This window comes from Bombyx mandarina, chromosome 09 (genome assembly GCF_030267445.1).
Source record: "Bombyx mandarina strain Sakado chromosome 09, ASM3026744v2".
Lineage (NCBI taxonomy): Eukaryota > Metazoa > Arthropoda > Insecta > Lepidoptera > Bombycidae > Bombyx > Bombyx mandarina.
The window spans coordinates 1,264,718-1,277,681 of NC_143216.1; positions in this window are offsets into that span (position 1 = coordinate 1,264,718).

The window sequence follows — 12,964 nt, forward strand, 5'->3', positions numbered from 1 at the left end:
ATTCCAAAGTCGTCTTAATCTGATCGGACCAGCGCATGGGACTACGCCCCCTAGGCCCCTTTCCTTCCACTTTTCCAAATCGAATAGAGGATCCCAAATAAATATATATCTAAATATTTATTCATAGGCCGTGGGTGACAAAAATTAAATATTCGACTGCGTATACATACATCATTGGGGTGGCGTTACCTTATTCGTGCGGTACCATCACCGTATCCTCTGCACGCGATTCTGTTGATAGCACCAATTTTGAATGACGGAGCAGGTAGAATTCGAAAGGCTTCGGTCCGATATTGCCACCATACATTATTGAAAAATAAGGAAATCAAACATTTTAAGGAATGGAATTAAACCTACTGCATAAATATATTTTATTGAGTGAGTTGGATAGGGAGACAACTAGAGAAACTTGGACAAACTATGGTCACGATATCCAATGCACTCATTCCCAGTAGTACAACCACACCAACCAGAGGCTGAATTTGGTTGGTTGCCCTTTATGTAGGTGGCGGCAATCACGTTCATGGTATCTTTGGACCACCACCACTGGATGGATAATGAGAATCGTCTATCTTAATAGTGGAAAAAAACCTATATTTGACAGTGTGGTCACACTAACTACACAACAAGGTCCTGTAATATTACGTCAGCTTAAAGAACTAAGCCTCTTCTCTCAATAAGGATAATACATATGTTTTTTCAGCACGTGTATCATTTGTTTTTTATCTTTTTTATTTGAACGAGAATGTTCTCTAGATATTTTCATTATTTATTTCATTAAAATTTAAAAGTACACTTGAAGAGTAAGATGAATCTAATTTTTTTGTTTTTTTTATTTTGAGGATCTGAGTCAGAACGATAGGCCAAAGTATTAACATGATTGTATAGTCATCGGTCCTAAATACACGTGCAAGCTTTCAAAGTTAATTAATCGTCTTGATATTAGTGCAATTTACTTTGGATGTTTCCGTTACATAAGTAGGTAGATAAATACAGATCTAATCAAAAAAATATCTGCAAAATACAAGTACAAACCCATTCTTTTGAATAAATAATGTTCGACTTAGATGTAATACTCGTATGTCGAATCCAGTTCGTGGATAATGCTAGAAGAACCCACTTTTTTTTAATACAGGTATTTGTTGTCACTAACATTGTTCAACAACAACGAAACATAAATAGTCTTATCGTGTACAGAGGTGGGGTAGAATTAAATAGAAATGACAAACAAACTGTACACTCCCCTATTCCCCTCCCCTATTATCTCCCCTAGAGAAGAGAATGAGGTGCATTCGAAGAGACCTACACTCAGCATAGGGTGGGCACGGGTTGAAGAAGATTCTTCCCTATTATTGAGGTGATCGTAGTTATATTAGGAACTGTGTTGTGAGTCTTGATAATTTGTAAAACTCTAAATATGAAGAACATTACCTTCCCCTCCTGTCTGAGCCTTCTCGCCCACTTGTCCAGGTGAAACTGGAAAAACCTCCGGGCCACCAGTAATCTGACAATCATAAAAAAACAACATTACTTTCTCGCCTGAATCTTTGTAATGAGTCTGATAATATGGTCGCCTCTCGGACCAATATACATATTAACATATATCCGAGTTACACGTATGTGTGTACTTTTAAACGGGAAAACCAACGTTTTGTCTCAAGCCTTCGGGTCGTAAATACTGTTAGGAACATTATTTTTATAGAGCTAAAATAGTATTGTAAATAAGTTTCTTATTTCATTTTAACACTATAGTCCTAAAGCTATTAGGATCGTTTTATTTAAATTATAATACCATGAACATAGACGTAAAATTAATAACAAACTCTATCGATGTATGTTTAAAATATATTTACTGAGAGTCCATCCTCAGGCTTATTATTTACTAGCGACCCGCCCTCGCTTCGCTTCGGAAACATTAAATTTTATTATTGATAGCTGAGTCCCGCGATGTTATCCGCGGTTATTGTCGTACCGCGGGTGACCCGAGGGGCGAAGATAGTCTTAAAAAAAGTAGCCTAAGGATCATGAGCTACCACCTATCAGTGAAAGCCTCGTCAAAACGGTCGAGCCGTTCCAGAGATTAGCCGGAACAAACAGACAGACAGATAAAAATTGTAAAAAATGTTATTTTGGTGTATGTACCGTATATATAAGTATATTCAAATGCATGTAGTAAAAAGCGGTTATTTCAATATTACAAATAGACACTCCAATTTTATTTATATGTATAGATTATTATAAAAGTAGTCAAAACCATTGACTTGTAGAATAATTTATGACTTAAATACTTACTAGTTTCATGACTATCATAAACTTTTGTTCACTTCCGCTTTGGTAAATACGCTAGGCGATGCACGTATTAAATGTATTATCTATATCTATGTTGCTGATTAAGCGAGGGTAGAATCTGATCGTTCTGTCGAAGTCTACCAGATGAGGCAATTTATGTACTCTAAATAAAGCGAAGCCTATGTGGAATAATATTAATAAAGGAAATATAACTAAGCAGTGTTGGGATTTTTCGGCCAAAGCCAAAAATACATAAACACATGCGTTAGACGTCCACAACTTGACGTGATAAAATGTTAAGATTTTGTTTTTAAATGTAATGATCTTTTTTATGGAAATGTATGAATGAGCTCATGGATATATCGTCTTTTCGCATTAAAAGTGCACAATTTCTAAAAATATTCGAAATTGAGTTAATATGCGGAATCATTCGGTATCACTAGTTTTTTTCTCAAAAATACTGTCAAAAGAGCGTAGTTTAGTTTTAGTTTTTTTTTTAGTTTACCTATATTTTGACTACTATTAACAAAATTAATACATAATTTTATCTTACTTTAAAAGACAGATAATGTAACTGGTAAAAAATAAAAATAAATGTTGCAAAGATGATTAATATTAAAAATATCACATGTTCAATCTTTAAAACACTCTCCTGTAAAATTAGTAAGTTTTGAGATTATACTGTTTTAATGCGAGAAGACGATACATGACCGATATTCCAATAGATCTGATCTCAATACCTTGCGGTGATAGGATTTCCGTTGTGAAATCAATGACCTACAAGCTAACAGTCGACGAGTCATCGAATTATCTGCGCTATTATTATTATTATTAATGCTTTATTTCAGTTTTTTTTTTTTTAAACTATAACATTTTGTTAGTAATAATTACTTATAATCTATGTTAGTAACTTAAATAACCTAACACATAACTATCATTATATACATTTTATACCATTATATATAATTTTTTTCTCCTTCCAAGTGCCTACTGCAAAGGCTATTGATCAGCAGTCCCTCGATCTTGCTCGATATGATTCTCAAAAGACTGTTGCCACTGTCACGAACTCGACGCAATAACGATGCACTTCTCTTCCGCATTATTGCAAAGAGGTCATCGGTGTGAGATGTCGCAAACATTGTGGATGCACTACAAAAGCGCGGCAGTGACAACATCATCCTAAACGCATTATTATGCAATATGGAATACGCAATTAATAGAACACACGGATCTTAACAACCGACTTCGTAAAGAGAACAAATTATGCACACCGCCAACATAGATTCGCGAATCGGGATCCCGGATATTAACTAGATAGAAACGCAATCAACAAACCGATTGGAAATGTCTTGGAAGACGGTACTGATCAAAATAGTTTGCGGTCTACGTAAACAGTATTAAACGTCATTCAGCCGAAGTCAGGTAAGTTTTATTGGGAAATTATAGGAAAAAATTCATAGGCGGATGCCGGAATAAAACGAATCATTTTTTTTTTCATTTTATTGCCTATATGGGCCATTTTATTGCCTAGACGCCCACCTGGTGTTAAATGGTTACTGGAGCCCATAGGCAAGACATCTACAACGTAAATGCGCCACCCACCTTGATATATAAGTTCTAAGGTCTCAAGTATAGTTACAACGGCTGCCCCACCCTTCAAGCCGAAACGCGTTACTGCTTCACGGCAGAAATAGGCAGGGCTTTCGTATTTAATGTTTTTCATTTGTGTTTATTTTATATTGGTGTTCAGTAAAGCATACTCAAGCAAGTCCCAAAATGGATAACGGCACAATTGTTATTATGTCCATAGGCTACAGTAACCTACCGACCGAAATAAAACAGTGATTCCTCACCCAAAAGAGTCTTTTCGTCTAGTTGCGAACTACTTCCTATCTTTTAAGATTTCAAATAATCAATCAATTAAATTTCTTAATTTTACAAAAATAAATCAGTCGTTTTACGTCGCCGTTCCATTTATTCCAAACATAAATTTCCAAAAAATGAAACAAAAATTAATAGAAAAATAACGAGGCTTGGAAAGGGTTACCGGCTCAGCAATGCCTAACAGTATCGAGACAATCGGTACTGCGGCGCTGATCTTCCGCCGGCACCTGCGGAGGGACGTGCACACCAGCATCAGACCGACCAATCATTATCTGAGCTTAGAATAACAACAAGAACTGCAACAACAACAATAAAAACAATGACATACATAATATATTAAATAATTAAAAATTACAATTGCAATGCACAATTACAGCATGGAATAGTTAAAATTGATATTTACAAATTTTATTCGCATATTCAGAAGATATAATGAAGTCGTCGTGGCCTAAAAGATAAGATGTCCGGTGCATTCATGTTGAAGCGATGCACCAGTGTTCGAATCCCGCAGGCGGGTACCAATTTTTCTAATGAAATACGTACTCAACAAATGTTCACGATTGACTTCCACGGTGAAGGAATAACATCGTGTAATAAAAGTGAAACCCGCAAAATTATAATTTGCGTAATTACTGGTGGTAGGACCTGTTGTGAGTCCACGCGGGTCGGTACCACCACCCTGCCTATTTCTGCCGTAAAGCAGTAATGCGTTTCGGTTTGAAGGGTGGGGCAGCCGTTGTAACTATACTGAGACCTTACAACTTATATCTCAAGGTGGGTGGCGCATTTACGTTGTGGATGTCTATGGACTCCAGTAACCACTTAGCATCGGGTGGGCTGTGAGCTCGTCCACCCATCTAAGCAATAAATAAAAATATATATATACTTTTAAATTTGATTTAAAAGAACTTAGTGTTCTCTGGTGCTGGATACCTAAGTGGAATATAAAATATTATTAGGTCGCGTTATAACGTAATTTTTTCATATGTTAAATGAATATAGTGCACGCACGGCTCCCGGCTGCTTGCTACTGTATCGATGTAGCTCCCCGAACGCTAAGTGGCAACCCATGTCCCGGCAAACGTTGCATTATGATTGCCTGTTCTACATGTACAATCTTTAATGTATTTTGTTGGTAAATCCCTTAAGCCTTTCTGCGTGAGCGGGCTATTTTCAGTGAGAACTTGTTAAGAATAAACGATAGTGAAATTCTGTTTATACCAGTATAGTGACAAACAAACCCGTCCTAAATTGTTCAAACCCGTTTGAAGTCGTCGTGGCCTACAGGATAAGACGTCCGGTGTATTCGTGTTGAGCGTTGCACCGGTGTTCGAATCCCAGGCGAGTACCAATTTTTCTAATGAAATACGTGCGCAGTAAATGTTCACGACTGACTTCCACGGTGAAGGAATAACATCGTGTAATAAAAATGAAACCCGCAAAATTGTAATTTTCGTAATTACTGGTGGTAGGACCGCTCTTGTGAGTCCACGCGGGTACGTACCACCACCCCGCCTACTTCTGCCGAGAAGCAACAATGCGTTTCGGTTTGAAGGGTGGGGCAGCCGCTGTAACTGTACTTAAGACCTTAGAACTTATATCTCAAGGTGGGTGGCGCATTTACGACGTAAATATCTATGGGCTCCAGTAACCACTTAATACCAAGTGGGCTGTGAGCTCGTCCAACCAAATAAGCAAAAAAAAATTGAATGGTCTACGTGAAAGAGGATATGCAAGAGAAATTGAAGACCCGAATGGAACAAGAGTAGATGCTACGCCGAACCTACACTGTGGAATAAGGGTAATTAGAAGAAGACTTAGAAAATAATGGCTTCAGGATAATGGAACATAATATCTTTTAATCGAGTGAAAGCCGGATTATCTATAAATTTGTAATTATTGGCAGACTGAATTGTAATTAAACACGGGCATCTTATCTTATCTTATATATATCTAACTATATATATATATATATATTATATTTAGTTAGATATATATACTATACTAAATTAAACTATTTAATATTCTTAAACACTCAATAAAAGTCATTTTCTGTTCAACAAAGTTAAATCTAACAACTCAACAAAAGTATTGTGACATCCCAGATTTATCCCTATTCTAACTCTAGTGTCTATTCCCCCTAATCTGCTGTAATTAACATTTTTTGGACGTCTCTTTGTCGATAACATTAACAACCGGCGAGGCAGGCAAACGAATTTATAGTTATGGTTAACTGAAAAATGCAAATGAATCTAGTTATCGTGGCTGGAATCATTCCGGTTCAGTGACAGGCGTGCATAAGTGATTTTCCGTGTTCCATTCCTGTCAAAGCTTATTTAATCGTATTAAAATTCCGAACCGTTTCAATTGGCTCCGATTGAATCCATTTCATATTGATAAATCGTGACAATACTTCTCTCTGACAGAATCTAGAAAGAAAACGCTGACACGAGTCCGCGGCAATAGCTACTACTGTACCTATATACTGTACCTAACCTAAACAAAATTTCAACTCACCATAGCGCCACAGTCCAATGAATCGAGTCTACTGCTGCATCTATTAATGCATTTGTGTCAGTTTTCTTACCTGTCGATGTCGTGATGTGATTTGGCGTGCAACCTATTTTGTAAAACATCCTTAAGCAGGAAACTAGTGCTTCAAATCTCATTTGTAATAGAATATCCACTACACATCTAACTATATCGAATTCGGAACGCGAGCATTATGCATCGTATTGCTGTTGTAATTGAAGTTAGTTTTGTTTTACCCACATGATCTTGTTTAAGAATCAATTGTCACATATAATCGAGAACGGCTCAAACGCTTTCGCTTATTTTATTCGGTTTATATGGTTTATATATATATAAAGATTTTTTTCTTAAAATTAGAGATACAACAGTACGCGACCTAGTTTCGCGTATACTCTGATAGAAACATGACAAGCACTGAAATAATATAAATTTACCACTGCCTAACCTAAAAATACTTTACAAAAACACATTTTAAAATCTCAAGCGAACTCAACTCTTAAAGCCGCCAGAGAAATTTCAATCTTAACACTACGATACTAAGAGTTATGTTAATGCAGTTTTTTTATCTTTGAAGCGCCGGGTGCGGAGATTGCATTCTGTTCATATTCCGTTCATCTCGAGGTCTACGGGCCAAAGCTGAGAGCATACGTCATCAAGTTATAAGTTACCAACGACTGTACCGAACATTGACGGTAACATTACATTACTGATTTGATATAATAAAAACCTTACATAAAGTGTGCATGCCTCATAATTATAGGTTTGCCCACTGAGTTTCTCGCCGGATCTTCTCAGTGGGTCGCGTTTCCGATCCGGTGGTAGATTCTGCAAAGCACTGCTCTTGCTAGGGCCAGTTTTAGCAACCCGGTTTGAGCCTGTGAGCTCACTTGCACGTCAAGGAGAAACTGAAATAGCCTCTCAAGGCTATCAGTAAGGGTAGGGAAAAAAATTATAGGGTGTTATCTATGGTTAAATATTGGTCCCAAGAGATAAACTAAGAGTTTTTTTACCCAAAAAAATATGCTCGTCCATCCTAACAAGGAAATACTTATGGCACGTTACGACCTATCTCTTGGCCTGCCCGTCTAACTAATAATAATCTTTAATAAACAAATTACAACTTTTTAATGCATTCATTTTTATGCTTGTTAATGTAAACGTTAGGTATTACCGTGCTCGCAGCTGAAATATAATTACATATTATCTTTTTATTATAAAATGATTAAAGGTAAAATCCAAAATGTCTTTGGAATTTTTTGTTATAATCGATAATGTCCTAGCCAACAAACGACATAGAAATGTTCTGCAATCGATACGCAGGCTCAAACTAGCTCTTTTCTCTTGTATTCATCGAATTTCACTTCGCTTACTGTGTGTAAGCTTGGTAAATTGGTAAATTTGCTATTTCGCTTATTTTATTAGAAATTTCATTACTTTTTCGATAGAAAAATGGATAGTAACTATACTGAGATCTTAGAACTTATGTCTCAAGGTGGGTGGCGCATTTACGTTGTATATGTTTATGGGCTCCGGTAACCACTTAACACCAGGTGGGCTGTGAGCTCGTCCACCCAACAAAGCAATAATTAAAAAAAACTTGCTTGCAGAATTCGAACACCATTGCACGCTCGATACGAATGTACCGGATCCTTTAGACCAGGACAAATTCAAATAATTTACCTCACAAAATTTATCTGTGTGATATTAGTTTCACTATCATGATTAATCCGAGGCGCCTGTCGTCAAATATAACTTACGATATATTAACCTACACAAATGAATACGTGGTAAATTTGTTCCTACCCGGCCGACGGATGAATCTTATCAGGTATAATATGCGTTCACGTTCGTAACAATTCGATACAATTAATTGGAAAATCGTGTGCGCCCGCGATCACATACGGGGGTTAAAATTGGCACTAATATCTCTCGGATACCGAGGGATGCGACCGACTTGTGGCCTATACACCTTTAAATTGTTTATTTATCAGTAAATATTGATTGATTAAGAAATTAAAACCGTGAAAACACAAGCGTAACATGAAAGGCGTGTTATGCGATTTTTACTTTTAATTTTAAGACGTTTATAGCATATGTTTCCTTTTAAAACTACCTTTTTTTTCTCTTTCCTACCTAAGCTGATAGCCTTGAGAGGCTATTTCAGCGTAACCTTAACTAGTAGATGAGCTCACGGGGCTGAAACCTGACAACGTTGTTAACACGAACCCTAGCAAGAGCTGTGCTTCGCAGAACCTACCACCGGATCGGAATCGCGACCCACTGGGAAGATCCAACGAGAAACTCTGTGTCTGTGGGTTAATTTACTCGTCGAGCCCTTCGTCGCAAGCGACGGGTTCGACGAGAACGGTGACCGGTGCTTAAGGTACCTAAAAGCACCGGTAATGGATCGGGAGGATCCGAAATGATGTGTTTTAGGAGACGTCGACTGCTTTCCATTCTGTCCGCAGGATCGGGAATGTAGTTACCGGCGGCCACTATGAAAGGGTTCTCGTGTCGTGCCACTTTGACCTTGGTCATCGTGCAGGTTGACGTTCCTGACGAACCACGGAGCTCCGACGGCTATCCTGCAAAAACGGGATTGAATAACTTCTAGTGCTTTTAAGTAAGTCCGGGCCGCGTGAGCGAACACTACACTTGCATAGGTCATGACGGGGCGTATGCAAGTTTTGTAGAGTGTCACCTTATTTCTAAAGGACAATTTACTTTGCTTGCAAATCATTGGATAGATAAAACTACCGCTATACGCTTATGGCTTGCACTACGACTAACCCATCCCATAGTCACGTGGGATCGTATGAATACGAAAGAGGCCCTTCATTCAGCTCCAAGAAGCGACTCGTTACGGGCTGAGCCTCAAATGGAAACTTTTATCGCAGACTTCCTGGACCAGGGTTAAAACTATTATAATAACCTCGACATTATTCAGCTCCATTGTTCGAAACTAGAACTGAAGTTAGGGATAAGTTTTTGATTTTCTTTGTGATTTTAAAGGCCGCGTTCGAGTTCTTTCGGAAGTTTACAAATGTTTGATTACCTGCTTGTTCATAGGGCAGTCCTTCAGTTTTCTCCCGCTGTTCAGACGAGGTTTAAGAAGAACTTTATATCTAGGTAAAGGCACGCGGTAGATAGCGTCTCGGCTGTACTTCCGGGATTACTGACGTCCACGGGCGACGTAGACCACTCGTCATCAGATGTGATGTGAACTGTGTGGTTAGTGCGAGTTTTTTAACGTCCTCGATAGCGTAAAAGTTAACTCAATTTTGTATGCAGTTGGAACAACGCCCCTAGCGGCAAACGTAGGCAAACGTTCCAACTCCATACAAAATTGAGTTAACGAATTGTTTGAGATGATTCCCTCATCTCCTTTTTATCACCGCACCTCCCACCGTCGGAGCAGAATTCATCCATATTATCTGGAGCGGCTGCGTTCATCGACAGTGCGTTTCCAGAGGTATTTTTTGCCACCTACCATCCGGCTATCCGGAATGACCTCCCCTCCACGGTGTTTCCCGAGCGCTATGATATGTCCTTCTTCAAACGAGGCTTGTGGAGAGTATTAAGCAGTAGGCAGCGGCTTGGCTCTGCCCCTGGTATTGCTGAAGTCCATGGGCGACGATAACCACTCACCATCAGGTGGGCCGTATGCTCGTCTGCCTACAAGGGCAATAAAAATAAATAAAAATAAAACTTTTACGCTATCAATAACGGTAAAAAACTCGCACTAGCACACAATTTCACACAAGTCTGTCTACAAAAGTAAAAATGTAGACACACCTTTTTTATGATTGAAGGATTGCTGGTGGCCCGGAGGCCTTTCCAGTTTCACCAGGACAGGTGGGCGAGCAAAGGCTCAGCCAGAACAGATACACCTGTGCTCTAGATATTGTTGATGACCACGGCGGTGACGGAGGTGAGCGAATACCGAACAGAGTTTCTTCAAGCTCGTACGTCAACAAGACTAATTCAGTATCATGTAGGCAGCGACTTGGCTCTGCCCCTGGCATTGCTGAAGTCCATGGGCGACGGCAACCACTCACAATCAGGTGGGCCAGGTTGTCTGCCAACAAGGGCAATAAAAAAAATCATATTCATTGTCGTGTGGGTTTTAAAGGAGACTTATTCTGACAGGTTTTATTATTTTGCTAACATAGCTAATCCGAGAAGGAAATTAGACTTTATAAAGGGAATACGAGGAGCAAAGTCAAGTGAATTGTTGTATTTTGTTAATTCAGTGTTCTTCAAGCTTAAATATAGTTGACGCCTGTGAAAGTGCAGAAGAGTTAGTTGAAAAATGAAATAGAGTCGCTGGACTTGGCTCCTCAAGTGATTCCTAAGAGACCAACTGAAGTCTCAGCACTCATCATCATCATCACCAGTATCCACCAGTCTATTGGGACATTACAAGTCCTCTTGTCTCGTTCGTTTAGTTCCGAATTAATTTACAGGTATCAAAGATTACCATAGCAACGAAGAAATGAAAATTTGACTTAAGGACATGAGTCCAGGCAAATCATTTAAAAAAATAATCAAAATAATATTACCATAGACAGAAAATTCGTTGTATATTTATATAAGACAATTATATAAGACAAGAAAGCTGGTGTAATGGTATCAAGCGATATGACTACGTCAGAATACAAATCCTGTATGTTTAAACAATTTTATTCAAATGAAATTACTGTATTCATGTTCACGAAATACTTTCGCGATGAAGGAATATCGTTCGTATAATAAAAATCAAAACACGTAAAAATTATAATTTCCATATTTATTAAACAACTGTAAGGTTTGTTGTAAACGTGTATCATGTTAAAGTTAAGACAATTTTCATATTGCCAAATAGCAACATTATCATAATAATAATTATAATGACAATAAAAACACGAAATTAAGACACCAAAGTAGGTTTAATTATGTTTACGGCTCGTAAAAGAACAAGACCCTATTTAACCATATATCTCTTTAAACAAAATTGACAAACAAAATTGTTCAAATCCAATAAAATCTCGACAAGAACCTAATTCGTCTCTTAACTCACCTGCACGAATCAGAATGGTTTTCAACGTCCTGAAATTTTGCATTCAAATTCTATTCACAAACTTCATATCAGTGAGGAAACGAAACACTTAGAGACATTTAGAGTGTGCGTCAGAAGTTTGCACAACACAAGCCTTACCGGCATTGTTACTTGGTAAAATATACATTTCAATGAGAACGTCTGAGGAAATGAAGTTCCGTAGGTACGTACATACATTTTAATTATTTACTAGAGGTCCCGCAGTTGTCGAAATTCGACTATAATTAATTGGAATTGTAAGCTTGAACACTATTATGATTCTATTTTCAGAGACTATTTCATAAATCACAAATTTCGCCTAGATTACACTATCAAAAATATTAACAAAGACAAACAATATTTAATCTATTCTCAATTTGACAACAGACGTCAAGAACAAAAGTTTGACAATAAATAAATAGTATGCATGCGTGTGTGCGTCAAATACATGGTATGTAGTGTGTGTAATGTTTTCTTTATTGATTTATTGTTTTATGCATTATTTTAAAAAAATATTATCATTGTGCACTTCTTCTCTATACTCTCTATAAGTGTGGAAAATTTCATACTCCTCTGTCCGCGCAATTTTCGTAAAAAGGGATACAAAGTTTTTGCTTCACGTATTAATATATAGATTAGAGAAACAGCAAAGAGTACCTATGTTTTTTGTGGACTTCTGTTCGAAGTTGCAACAATTATGAGGATATTTTGAACAAATAGTACCGTTAAAAATTGCCTATAATTTTATTTATTTATTTATAAGTTTATATACTAGACAGTATAAAGGCAGACTTAATGTCATATGCATTCTCTAACAGTATACCTTAGGGGGTGCAGAGATGAACCTTGGTAGGTGTAGTGTGATAGTGATATTACTTAAACATATGTGCGTATATGACATACATAATATTTATAGATACAAATACTCGTATTTAAATAAATACATAATATACATAAATTTATCAGCGTAACTACCGGAGATATTGAACGCGGCGTCCATGTTCGGCGCTTCGATTTCAAGTTAGAATTATTGGAATAAAAGTTGTCACTGTCAAACATTAAAATTAAAAACTACTATAGGTTAGTGCAATTTTGCGAACTAATGATACGTCCACCGAAACTCGTGATAGTAAAAGAGGATTAGGTAGAAATTTGAATAGTAGGATCAGCTTAGGCTAGTCA